Below are 14,180 nucleotides of genomic sequence, written 5' to 3' on the forward strand. Positions count from 1 at the left end.
TATATATATCAATGTGTTCAAAGATTGGCTTAGGCAGTGCCAAGCACTAGGTTTTACTCCCATTCAGGGCCTTTCTTCAGATGTGCAGAAATATAATGGGATGCTTGGCTTGATCCAACTGGGGAATATCACCTTCCAGCAGCAACAAAAGAGGACTAGTCTGTTTTTCCATTGTATTTTACAATACCACTGTAGTTAGAACAGGCTGTGTGTATTGACACAATGGCAAAGGTCATAAGTCAGAAAAATGTCAAATACCTCTGTACATACATATAGTACATACCTAGTCATACTGCATTGGTGTCTGAGGTTTCTATGTGAATCTGATGAAGCAACATGCATTCCATTTGTGTTCATCATCATAATCATATTGAGCTTCTCTGTTCCATTCTTCGTCTCCTCTTTCCTTCTCTTCCGTCTGCAAAGTTTATGTTGACTGAGACAGAAAAATAACATTAGAAAGTAGATTTGTGATTTTAAAATGCATCGTTAGAATAAATATCATTCATGTGAGTATGGTATCATCGGTGTTGAATCTCACTTGAGTTATTCACCAATACATTCTCCCAGTATCACAGAGGTTAAGCATCTAATGTATTTTTGAGCACAGAAGACTCTTTTGTTAAACTGACGCTTAGCACTCTTGTCTCACTTTTGGGTAAAAATGAGAAGGGAGAGCAGGGCAGATACAGTACATACAACCCGATGAAAACCAAAGATAACGTGGCCACAAGCGTTACATTTATTTTCCATTCACGGGACACACATAGATTCCTTACATCCCATCCCAGGGTTAGTATGACACTCTCACAAACACACAAACACACAAAAATTCAAACACACACACACACACATGGAAGGTTACAACATAAAGTAAATCTGGCTGTTTGATGCTTTAAGAATGTGTATTTTACTCACTGTACACAGATGCAGATGGATGAGATGAGCAGTATGAGGAAGACCAATACTGCTATCACACAGACTACGATGATCTGCCTCTTGTCACCTAGACGCGAGGCCAGATCAACATACTCACACCTGGACCCAATGTACCCTCTCTCGCATCTAAAACAGAGCAAATATACCATACACCCACTGTGATAAAAAATATGCACAACAAGTTTGTTTATTGGTTCTATCTCTTGTTGCCAAAAGAAAAACAAAGAAGTAACTTGAAGTGCATGGGCTATGAGTTAACAAGCAGATGCTGAGCTATCAGATCTGCTATTCTAGCTGTTCCAAAACTAGCTGTCCCAAATGAGCTTGTCTTGCTGATTGTGATTCTATGATGCTTGTGAGGCTTGATGAAATGCAGTAAGACCATGTTAAACCAATCATTTATCTGCCTTGTTGTTTTGATTTAAGTATAATCCGGGGGTCACAGTGAACAAGGTTAGTACAATCATTAGGATCAACAAGTGATTTGTCTTAAAGTGTTTTTTAAAAGTGTTTTACTTTTATTAGGAACTTGAACTTCATACTTGTAATAATGATGTGTAATAATTCTGCTACAATTATCAAAATAGACACACAAAGATGTTTTTTAATACATTTTTACGGCAGAGATTGTTGAGTATGTAGCATGTCCTTGGCTTGAGACCTTCTGCCATGGATATATACAGATAAAGTATTGGGGCCCACAGTAAAGATCGGGTTGGGTGAGATGATTTACCTGCATGAAGGAGTATTCTGTTCCTTTACAAAGCGGCACGACCCATGGATACAGTATTGCCTTAACTCCTTTGGACATTTGGTGAAATGGCCGCTCTTTTTGGCTTGAGTTGCAGTTTCTATTGAGTCTATGGAGAGTGTAAATAGAAAAATATGGGGGAAAGGGGGATTATAGAGTAACTATTTTGCCATAGTTGCAAAGGTGATGTAGAATAAGATATGAGTTTGAAGTGAGAAGCTCCGGTTTTCCCTTAGTAATCCGACTCAGGGTGGCCAGTATCACCTGTCATATAAATAAGCTCCTGGCAATATGATCTGAGGAAGGACTAGAAACTGAACTGTCACCACGAGGACAGGACTGGTGTGGGATAATAATGTGTCAATTATATGTAATGAAATACTGTCAGAGTAAAAGAAAAGTGAGTAAAAAAAACAACCTTCTCAGCCAAATTTGGTTGTTGTGTAGAAATACACAAACATAACATTCAAACATAAATGATTTGGCCACTGTTAGTAAAGAGAAGGGATACCTAGAGTTGTATTAGATACTCCTCTTTTCCCATCCAGTGAGTCATGGCGAACTTGGGCCGGTAAAATAATAATGAGGCTTCGTTCCCATCACAGAGAGGGAGAAAGCCCCAATTGTAGTGTGAAACATTAGAGCACGCCTTTAAAATTAAAATGACCCATATTGAATAGTAGCCAAACTGGTTACAAACTAGCATCAGGTGTAAATTGATCGAGGTATTTAGTTAAATAGCTGTATGTGCAGCCAGTGATCCCACTATACTTCACCGGGATAAGTGAGCAGCTGGGAAATGCTGCTGCTGTTTGATCAACAGAACATAAGAGGTATATGGCAGAGGGAACCAGGAACTACTTCACCGTAATAAAATGCACATCACTGCATCACTCTTCTACTCCATGTGGGTAAATACAATAGTATGATCAGTAGTTGATTAGCCCTTTTAGGTGTGAGGGTTGTCACCAAACAGCAACTGACAACTCCTGAACAGTGGAGGCCTCAACTAAGGTGGCTTCAACTGACACATGATGTCAGACTGACGTCCATAAAAGGCACGTCTAAATTGCATCAGAGGAACCTAACCCAGGGCACATAACAAGCTGGTGGTACACTTCACAATAACACTCACAGGGGAGGTAATGACTGCATGGTCACTGGTGGCAAGAAGGCTTTAATGTGCACTACGGTCTCTTTTGGGGCTGGTAGGTGACACCACCTCCTGTTACTTCAGGGCCGGGTGGAGATTGAGAAGCATTTGATATTCCAACTGTTTGAATGAATGACTGTGAATGACGTACTCCTGACGCATGGCCTTCAAATTAACAACAGAGCACGAATACATATAAGAATAGTATAAGAATGTTTTTGAAGGACTTTTTACAAACGTCACAAACACATTACTTTTCTAATCCAACAGGTTTCTTCTAAACCTGGCTAATTCTAAAGTCAAAATGACACAAATGTTAACACGTGCATGTCAGATGATTAAAAAATCTTAAAACAAACTTTTATGACATGAGTATCCCTCCATAAATTTATGTTTCTCTGGGGGGAAAAAATCTACCTTTGAAGTTGTTTGTGTTGCCTTGGTGATGGAGGGACACAGTGTTGTTCACCAGCTGCTCAGTTGTATTCCATTCAGCCAGAGAGTATTTACACAGGGCCAAAGCTATGACCAGAAAACAAACAGAGCTGGTCACACAATGCACAAACATCAAGTCAAATCCTTACAATTCCACCAACATTGGTTTTAGAATCTGAAAGGAAAAGCACAGAGCAGTGCAATAGATTATGGAGCTAAATGTGATTGACGATTTGACAGTAATACCTCCTAGCTCAGGCTTTGGATGTCTGGGATTTCGAACACCATGATAACCTTTCTAAAGATAGTCTTTGCATTCAATCCAACAACACTGTCAGTTTTTCATAATATTCAAAACAACACCCAGCCATGATACAAATGTGGTGAATGGGATAAGTGATCTATAAAAACAACAGATGTGGTTATTAATAGTCTATTCTATTGGTTTGGGTGATCTTGGCATGTGTTTGGGGAACTCTATTTGTAAATAGAGAGAGGGTTATGGGGTGGTGGATCATTTGCTGATCATCTGACACCAGCATGCATGCTAATTGTTGCTATCAATCACAGTATAGGCAGGTACATAGGAGTATTAAGTTAACAGTACACTACACTCCAGCATCTAAAGTCAGTGTTGCAGACTCCTTTAAAGCACAGATAGATTAATCAAAGTAGCTAGACAGGGGAAATCATTTCAAAATTGGGCAGTCCTGTAAGGTTCTGCTTTTCTTTTCTTTGTCAACCTTGTGATCTTTTTCTTTGTGTTCTGGAACGTAGCCCTGTCTTTGTGTTCTGGAACGTAGCCCTGTTTCTTTGTGTTCTGGAACGTAGCCCTGTCTTTCATTTTTGTTCATTGATTTCACCTGTGTTCATTTCTCACCTGGTCTCATCAGCTCCCTATTTAGTTCAGTTCTTTCTGTTTGTATGATTGTGAGGTATTGTTTGCTTTTTGACTGCCTACCTGTCTTTGACCATTGCCTGCCTGTAACCACGATTCCTGCCGCGCGTGAATCTACACATTTTTTCCCTGAGTATTCATTACAAGTCCATTCATTTTTGTTGGCATATATTTTGTTATAAAAACCATACAACTTTCTACTTCACTGAGTTGCACAAATAAATATAATATAAATGGTTTGTATTGTCTCTTCTGGTGAAAAGAGGCCAACAGAGACCTGAGCCATGTACCCAATTGCAATGAAACTGTAAGCCCACACAGGCCTCCTATCCAATTTTAACATTACAGTAGGCCTATTATACGTACAGAATATTTTGAATAAAGGAAAACTAGTAAAGTTAAGAAAGAACATGTTAATAATACCTGAAATATATTCATATAAAATTAAATACAATGTTATTTGTTAATCAAACAGTACTAATTCAGTTAATAACCAGTCTATATGCAATTCTATTTAGATACAGTGAGTAAATCAGCGTTTCCCAAACTAGGTTCCCGGGACCCCAAGGGGTACACGTTTGAGTTTTTTGCCTGAGCACTACACAGCTGATTCAAATAATCAACTATCATCAAGCTTTGATTATTTGAATCAGTTGTGTAGTACTAGGGCAAATACCAAAATGTGCACCCATTGGGGTCCCCGGGACCAAGTTTGGGAAATGCTGGAGTAAATAAAGTGAGGCTGAAGAGTTCAACTTAATCATAGAACGGTGTCTCTTACCTGTTACCATTCCTACATACAGACTGTATGCCTTTGCCATGTCCGTGGGCAAGTTATGTACTTTTCCAGGTGGATAAATATAGTTTTAAGCGCACATTGAGTTCATTTTATCCAATCCTCTTAAAAGTTCACCAAAATATCTTCTTAGTAGGACACTCTGCGTCCCAACTAATGTAGTCCAGCAAAATCGCGCACTTGTGAACTACAGTAGGCTAGAGATTGCGCAGTCTAGAGGTTTGAATGGGTGAAATGGAATCTGAACCCATTGCTGCCACACCCATCTATGTATGTGTGAGTGCACTTGACCATTGCAGTTTATTATGGCATGCAGCTTAAACTGGAAAATGGCTACTAGGCTATTAAATGTGTAATCCATAGATGTGCACATAGCCTAATGCAATAAGTTCTTAATATTATTCTAACATATGACAGAAGATTAATCTCCTTCAGAACATCATTTGAACATCATTCACATTGTTACAGAGTTGGCCTGTAAACAAAAATTTAAACAATTAAAGAATATTTCAAGGATCATCCCATGATATTTGCATATACAAATATAGCAAATATGGATTTCACTAAAATATACATAGTTTTACCTGCATCAGCACATTTTAGTGACCTCTACTCTGAACTGTTGGTAAACGGCAGACGGTGCAGGCTAATGAGACCATGGGCCAGTCTAGAGCTGTGACCAGAGAGTTGGTTTGTGTTCATTGGCAAGCATGCCTCACTATTCCCCAGGAGGAAGAGGTGATGCGAGTCTGGCCAGGTCTACCTGTGTGCTCTTTCATTTCTCACCTTCAGACTACTCTCTATTGAGGCCTACTCAGTGCACAATGAGCCCTCTGCTAAAATATTAACTCAAGTATAGGTAGTCTATGGACATCAATGCTGCAAGGCCAGGCAATAATTGGAAATCATATGCAGGGGTAGAGTCATCCCTCGAAGGTACAATTCCAGGTGGTTCCTTGATATATGTTTGATATATGTAACCCTGCCAATATGTCCGTAAACATGTGCAGACCAGCTGGCTGAAGTGTTTACGGACAAATTCAATCTCTCCATATCCCAGTCTGTTGTCCCCACTTGCTTCAAGATATACACAATTGTTTCTCTACCCAGGAAAGCGAAGGTAACTGAAGTAAATGACTATCGCTCTCAAAGCACTGCATCATGAAGAGCTTTGAGAGGCTAGTTAAGGACCATATCACCTCCACCTTACCTGACACCCAAGAGATCCACGGACGCAATAGCCATTGCACTGCCCTATCCCACCTGGACAAGAGAAATACCTATGTAAAAATGCTGTTCATCGACTACAACTCAGCCTTCATCACTATAGTGTCCTCCAAGCTCATCACTAAGCTCAGGGCCCTGGGTCTGAACACCGCCCTATGCAACTGTGTCCTGGACATCCTGTCAGGCCGACCCCAAGTTGTGAAGGTAGGCAACAACACCTCCACCACACTGATCCTCATCACGGGGGCATGCTCAGCCCCTCCTGTACTCTCTGATATGATTGCTTGGCCATGCACCTTTTATTTGTATTTTTTTTAATTGTGACGGCGCCGGAGGGGAAGGCTGCCGTCTTATCGGCTCTTAACCAACCAGGATATTTTTTTTTTTTTGCTTTGTTCGTAACTTGTTTTGTACATAATGTGGCTGCTACAGTCACTTACGACCGAAAATAGCTTCTGGACATCAGAACTGCGATTGCTCACCTCAAACTGGATGAAGAGTTCTTCTTTAATGAGTCGGATGGGAGGGATATAATACAGACACCCGACCAGACCCAGATCCCTGTTCATTCTACCCCCTCCTTTTTCGAACATTCTGTTAAAAATCGCGCAACATTTCAGTGTCCTGCTACTCATGCCAGGAATATAGTATATGCATATGATTAGTATGTGTGGATAGAAAACACTCTGAAGTTTCTAAAACTGGTTAAATCACGGCTGTGACTATAACAGAGCGTGTGTTTCATCGAAAAGCGCAAGAAAAACTGGTCACTGAAAGCTGAAAAAAGTATCCATGCGCCACTTTCATGTATTGTTTAAAGGACACCAAATTAAATATGGACACGGATGCAATTCCTACAGCTTCCACACGATGTCGCCAAAAACATTTTCATTGACAAAAATCCTTTGAGACATGACCAATAGATCCGTCATTCCATCCAGCCTACAACAATCGATTTTGGAAGATTGAAAAATGGACATTGTTTTCTTGAGTAGCTGCTATTGAATACAGATCGCCCAGTGATCAATTTGATCGCTTATTAACGTTTACAAATACCTAAAGTTGGGTTACAAAAGTAGGTTGAAGTGTTTTGTCAAAGAATATAGGCAACTTATATAATTTTTTAAAATTACGTTGCGTGTTGGAAGAGAGCTTTTTTCCTGAACCAGACAGGCTATACAAATGGATATTTTGGGCATACATGGACGGATTTAATCGGGAAAAATACAAATTTGTGATGTTTATGGAACATATAGGAGTGCCAACAAAGAATATCATCAAAGGTAATGAATGTTTTATATTTTATTTCTGCGTTTTTGTGTAGCGCCGGCTACGCTAATTCTTTTGTTTACGTCCCCTTCAGGTATATTGGGGTGTTGCATGCTATCAGATAATAGCTTCTCATGCTTTTGCCGAAAAGCATTTTAAAAATCTGACTTGTTGGCTAGATTCACAACGAGCGTAGCTTTAATTCAATACCCTGCATGTGTATTTTAATGAACGTTTGAGTTTTAATGAGTACATTTAGCATGTAGCGTAGCGCATTTGCATTTCCAGGTGCCTAGTTGAGACGTCTGCGTCTCAAGTAGGATCAAGATTAACAACGACATTAAAAACATACAGCTGGCGGGTTATACACTCTATCGGCAGGACAGAACAGCAGCCTCTTTATTGCAATAATTATTCAATATTAAATAAAGATAATTGTTTGAAGAAAATGACCAAATCTCTCTCAGTACTGAATTTCCACGACAACATACCACCACAGACTGATGCTGGCGTTAAAAAAAACACACTCAATGAGCTGCATACCGCCATAAGCAAACAGGAAATTGCTCATCCAGAGGCGGCGCTCCTAGTGCCTGGGGACTTTAATGCAGGGAAACGTTAATCAGTTTTACTTCATTTCTATCAGCATGTCAAATATGCAACCAGAGGGACAAAAATTCTAGACCACCTGTACTCCACACACAGAGACACGTACAAAGCTCTCCCTCACTCCCCATTTGACAAATCTGACCATAATTATATCCTCCTGATTCCTGCTTACAAGCAAAAATTAAGGCAGGAAGCACCAGTGACTTGGTCTGTAAAAAAGTGGTCAGATGAAGCAGATGCTAAGTTACAGGACTGTTTTGCTGGCACAGACTGGAATATGTTCCGGGATTCTTCTGATGGCATTGAGGAGTGCACGGAGGACGTTGTCCCCACAGTGACTGTACGTACATACCCCAACCAGAAGCCATGGTTTACAGGCAACACTCGCACTGAGCTAAATTGTAGAGCTGCTGCTTTCAAGGAGCAGGACTCTAACCTGGAAGCTTATAAGAAATCCTGCTATTCCCTCCGACGAACCATCAAACAGGCAAAGCGTCAATACAGAACTAAGATTAAATCCTATTAAACCGTCTCTGACACTCGTCGGATGTGGCAAAGCCTGCAAACTATTACAGACTACAAAGGGAAGCACAGCCGAGAGCTGCCCAGTGACACGAACTTACCAGACGAGCGAAATAACTTCTATGCTAGTGTAGCCGATGCGAAATGGCTAGCTAGTTAGCGATGGTGCGCGCAGGTAGCGTTTCAATCGGTGACGTCACTCGCTCTAAGACCTTGAAGTAGTGGATCCCCTTGCTCTGCAAGGGCTGCATATTTTGTGGAGCGATGGGTAACGATGCTTTGAGGGTGACTGTTGTCTGTGTGCAGAGCGTCCCTGGTTCGTGCCCAGGTCGGGGCGAAGGGACGGACGTCAAGTCTATACTGTTACACTCGCTTCGAGGCAAGTAAGCTGATGTGAATAAGACCTTTAAACTGTCTTGGTGTGCTTGGACCATGTTAGTTTGTTGGTGATGTGGACGCCAAGGAACTTGAAGCTCTCAACCTGCTCCACTGCAGCCCTACCAATGAGAATGGGGGCGTGCTCTTGTCCTCCTTTTCCTGTAGTCCATAGTCATCTCCTTTGTCACAAGGCCGCAGGGCCAGACGGATTACCAGGAGGTCTAGTCCAAACATGTGCTGACTGACAAGTGTCTTCACTGACATTTTCAACCTCTCCCTGTCTGAGTCTGTAATACCAACATGTTTCAAGCATACCACCATAGTCCCTGTGCCCAAGAACACTAAGGTAACCTGCCTAAATGACTACCGACCTGTAGCACTCACGTCTGTAGCCATGAAATGCATTGAAAGGCTAGTCATGGCTCAAATCAACACAATTATCCCATAAACCCTAGACCCACTCCAATTTGCATACCGCACCAACAGATCCACAGATGATGCAATCTCTATTGCACTCCACACTGCCCTTTCACACTTGGACAAAAGGAACACCTATGTGAGAATACAATTAATTGACTACAGCTCAGCGTTCAACACCATAGTGCCCTCAAAGCTCATCGCTAAGTTAAGGGCCTGGGACAAAACACCTCCCTCTGCAACTGCATCCTGGACTTCATGACGGGCCGCCCACAGGTGGTAAGGGTAGGTAACAACACATCCGCCACGCTGATCATCAACACGTGGGCCCCCAGTGGTGTGTGCTCAGTCCCCTCCTGTACTCCCTGTTCACTCATGACTGCATGGCCAGGCACAACTCCAACACCATCATTCAGTTTGCTGATGACACAACAGTGGTAGGTAGACCTGATCACCGACAATGATGAGACAGCCTATAGAGAGGTCAGAGACCTGACCGTGTGGTGCAAGACAACATCCTCTCCCACAAACATCATCAAGACAAAGGAGATGATTATGAACTACAGGAAAAGGAGGACTGAGCACGCTCCCATCGGTAGGGCTGTAGTGGAGCAGGTTGAGAGCTCCAAGTTCCTTGGCGTCCACATCACCAATAAACTAACATGGTCCATGCACACCAAGACAGTCATGAAGAGGGCACGACAAAACCTATTCCCCCTCAGGAGACTGAAAAGATTTGGAATGGGTCCTCAAAAGGTCTTACAGCTGCACCATTGAGAGCATCCTGAAGGGTCACTGACTGGTATGGCAACTGCTCGGCCTCCAACTGCAAGGCAGCAGGTAGCCTAGTGGTTAGAGTGTTGGACTAGTAACCGAAAGGTTGCAAGGTCAAATCCTTGAGCTGATTAGGTAAAAATCTGTCGTTCTGCCCCTGAACAAGGCAGTTAACCCACTGTTCCTAGGCCGTCATTGAAAATAAGAATTGTTCTTAACTGACTTGCCTAGTTAAATAAATGTTTTAAAAAAGGCACTGCAGAGGGTAGTGCGTACGGCACAGTACATCACCGGGGCCAAGCTTCCTGACATCCAGGACCTATATACCAGGCGGTGTCAGGCCCTAAAAATGTTCAAAGACTCCAGCCACCCTAGTCCTAGACTGTTCTCTCTGCTACCGCACAGCAAGCGGTACCGGAGCACCACGTCTAGGTCCAAGAGGCTCCTATATAGCCTCTAAGACTCCTGAACAGCTAATCAAATGACTACCCAGACTAATAAAATGGCTACCCCCCGGGAACGCTATTGCTGCTCTCTGTTATTATCTATGCATAGCCACTTTAATAACTCTACCTACATGTACATATTTCCTCAATTACCTCAACACCGGTGCCCCGGTACACCGGTACTCCCTGTATATAGTCCCACTTTTGTAATGTACTGCTGCTCTTTAATAATTTGTTATCTCTTACTTTTTTTGAGGTATTTTCTTAAAACTGCATCGTAAGTTAAGGGTTGTAAGTAAGCATTTCACTGTTGTATTTGGCGCATGTGACAAATAGAATTTGATTTGAAATCATTACTTTTGCTGACGACACAACAGTAGTAGGCCTGATTACCAACAACAATGAGACTACAGGGAGCAAGTGAGAGCCCCGGTGGAGTGGTGCCAGGAAAATAACCTCTCCCTCAACGTCAACAAAACAAAGGAGCTGATCGTGGACTACAGGAGACAGCAGAGAGAGAACGTCCCCATCCACATCGACAAGTTCCTTGGCGTGCACATCACTGACAACCTGAAATGGTCCCTTCACACAGACAGCATGGTGAAGAAGGCGCAATAGCGCTTCTTCAACCTCAGGATAATAAATTTGGCATAGGCCCTCTGAGACCATCACAAACTTCTACAGATGCACCACTGAGAGCCTCCTGTCGGGCTGTATCACCACCTGGAACATAAATTAAGAGAGACTGAGAAACAGCTTCTATCTCCAGGCCAACAGACTGTTAAATAGTCACCACTAGCCAGCCTTCGCCCAGTACCCTGCCCTGAAACTTAGTCACCATTCTAGCCGGCTGCCACCCAGTACTTTGCCCTGCAACTTGAGACTGCTGCCCTATGTACATAGAGTCATTAAACACTGGTCACTTTAAATACTGTTTACATACTGTATTCTAGTCATGGCTCATCCTCATATATAACTTTGTATTTTATTCTTCTGGATTATGTGTGTAATGTTTTTTATTGCTAGGTATTACTGCACTGAGCTAGAAATACAAGTATTTCGCAGGCCTGCAATAACATCTGCAAACCTGTGTATGCGACCAATAAACTTTGATTTGATAACTACACAGAGGTGGCACCACAGGTCCCAGAGTGGTCAGGACATTTTTGTCTCCTGATGGCAACTAGGTATAACTCTGGAACACAAAAACCATATAACACATAAATACCCCTAGCCTACCAACCATGCTTCTCTCAATCCCTAACACTAAAACTGAAACTAAATCATATATACATATTTTAAATGTAACCTTTATTTAACTAGGCAAGTCAGTTAAGAACAAATTCTTATTTACAATGATGGTCTACCGCGGCCAAACCAGGATGACGCTGGGCCAATTCTGTATCCAGGCTGTATCACATCTGGCCGTGATTTGGAGTCCCATAGGGTGGGACATACAGTGCCTTGCTAAAGTATTCGGCCCCCTTGAACTTTGTGACCTTTTGCCACATTTCAGGCTTCAGACATAAAGATATAAAACTGTATTTTTTTGTGAAGAATCAACAACAAGTGGGACACAATCATGAAGTGGAACGACATTTATTGGATATTTCAAACTTTTTTAACAAATCAAAAACTGAAAAATTGGGCGTGCAAAATTATTCAGCCCCCTTAAGTTAATACTTTGTAGCGCCACCTTTTGCTGCGATTACAGCTGTAAGTCGCTTGGGATATGTCTCTATCAGTTTTGCACATCGAGAGACTGACATTTTTTCCCATTCCTCCTTGCAAAACAGCTCAAGCTCAGTGAGGTTGGATGGAGAGCATTTGTGAACAGCAGTTTTCAGTTCTTTCCACAGATTCTCGATTGGATTCAGGTCTGGACTTTGACTTGGCCCTTCTAACACCTGGATATGTTTATTTTTGAACCATTCCATTGTAGATTTTGCTTTATGTTTTGGATCATTGTCTTGTTGGAAGACAAATCTCCGTCCCAGTCTCAGGTCTTTTGCAGACTCCATCAGGTTTTCTTCCAGAATGGTCCTGTATTTGGCTCCATCCATCTTCCCATCAAATAAACCATCTTCCCTGTCCCTGCTGAAGAAAATCAGGCCCAAACCATGATGCTGCCACCACCATGTTTGACAGTGGGGATGGTGTGTTCAGCTGTGTTGCTTTTACGCCAAACATAACGTTTTGCATTGTTGCCAAAAAGTTACATTTTGGTTTCATCTGACCAGAGCACCTTCTTCCACATGTTTGGTGTGTCTCCCAGGTGGCTTGTGGAAAACTTTAACCGACACTTTTTATGGATATCTTTAAGAAATGGCTTTCTTCTTGCCACTCTTCCATAAAGGCCAGATTTGTGCAATATACGACTGATTGTTGTCCTATGGACAGAGTCTCCCACCTCAGCTGTAGATCTCTGCAGTTCATCCAGAGTGATCATGGGCCTCTTGGCTGCATCTCTGATCAGTCTTCTCCTTGTCTGAGCTGAAAGTTTAGAGGGACGGCCAGGTCTTGGTAGATTTGCAGTGGTCTGATACTCCTTCCATTTCAATATTATCGCTTGCACAGTGCTCCTTGGGATGTTCAAAGCTTGGGAAATCTTTTTGTATCCAAATACGGCTTTAAACTTCTTCACAACAGTATCTCGGACCTGCCTGGTGTGTTCCTTGTTCTTCATGATGCTCTCTGCGCTTTTAACGGACCTCTGAGACTATCACAGTGCAGGTGCATTTATACGGAGACTTGATTACACACAGGTAGATTGTATTTATCATCATTAGTCATTTAGGTCAACATTGGATCATTCAGAGATCCTCACTGAACTTCTGGAGAGAGTTTGCTGCACTGAAAGTAAAGGGGCTGAATAATTTTGCACGCCCAATTTTTCAGTTTTTGATTTGTTAAAAAAGTTTGAAATATCCAATAAATGTCGTTCCACTTCATGATTGTGTCCAACATGTTGTTGATTCTTCACAAAAAAATACAGTTTTATATCTTTATGTTTGAAGCCTGAAATGTGGTAAAAGGTCGCAAAGTTCAAGGGGGCCGAATACTTTCGCAAGGCACTGTATTTATTAAAGTGAACCTTCAAAAAACAACAAAGAATAAACAAACGTGCAGTTCGTAGTGAACATAGCACTAAACCAGCGGCTCCAGTGCGGGACGTAGCCCACGCTCAGACCAGGTATCTGTCCCTGAAGCCGGGCTGAACGCCATGCCCGGACTGAGCATCGGAGCAGAGGAAGGCTCCGGCCATGGAGCAGGACTGGACGCCGTGCCTGGACTGGGCACCGGCGCAGAGGAAGGCTCCGTCCATGGAGCAGGACTGGACGCCATGCCTGGACTGAGCGCCGGCGCAGAGGAAGGCTCCGGCCATGGAGCGGGACTGGACGGCGTGCATCGACTGGGCACCGGCACAGAGGAAGGCTCCGGCCATAGAGCGGGACTGGACGCCGTGCCTGGACTGGGCACCGGCACAGAGGAAGGCTCCGGCCATAGAGCGGGACTGGACGCCGTGCCTGGACTGGGCACCGGAGCAGAGGAAGGCTCCGGCCATG

General features: G+C 42.7%; 1 pseudogene; it reads right to left on the reverse strand.

The window, feature by feature from the left end:
• Positions 1–287: 287 nt before the first annotated feature.
• On the reverse strand, positions 288–4,967 carry LOC139422395 (probetacellulin-like; annotated as a pseudogene).
• Between the last annotated feature and the right edge of the window lie 9,213 nt (positions 4,968–14,180).

The sequence above is a fragment of the Oncorhynchus clarkii genome, chromosome 12 (genome assembly GCF_045791955.1).
Source record: "Oncorhynchus clarkii lewisi isolate Uvic-CL-2024 chromosome 12, UVic_Ocla_1.0, whole genome shotgun sequence".
NCBI lineage: Eukaryota > Metazoa > Chordata > Actinopteri > Salmoniformes > Salmonidae > Oncorhynchus > Oncorhynchus clarkii.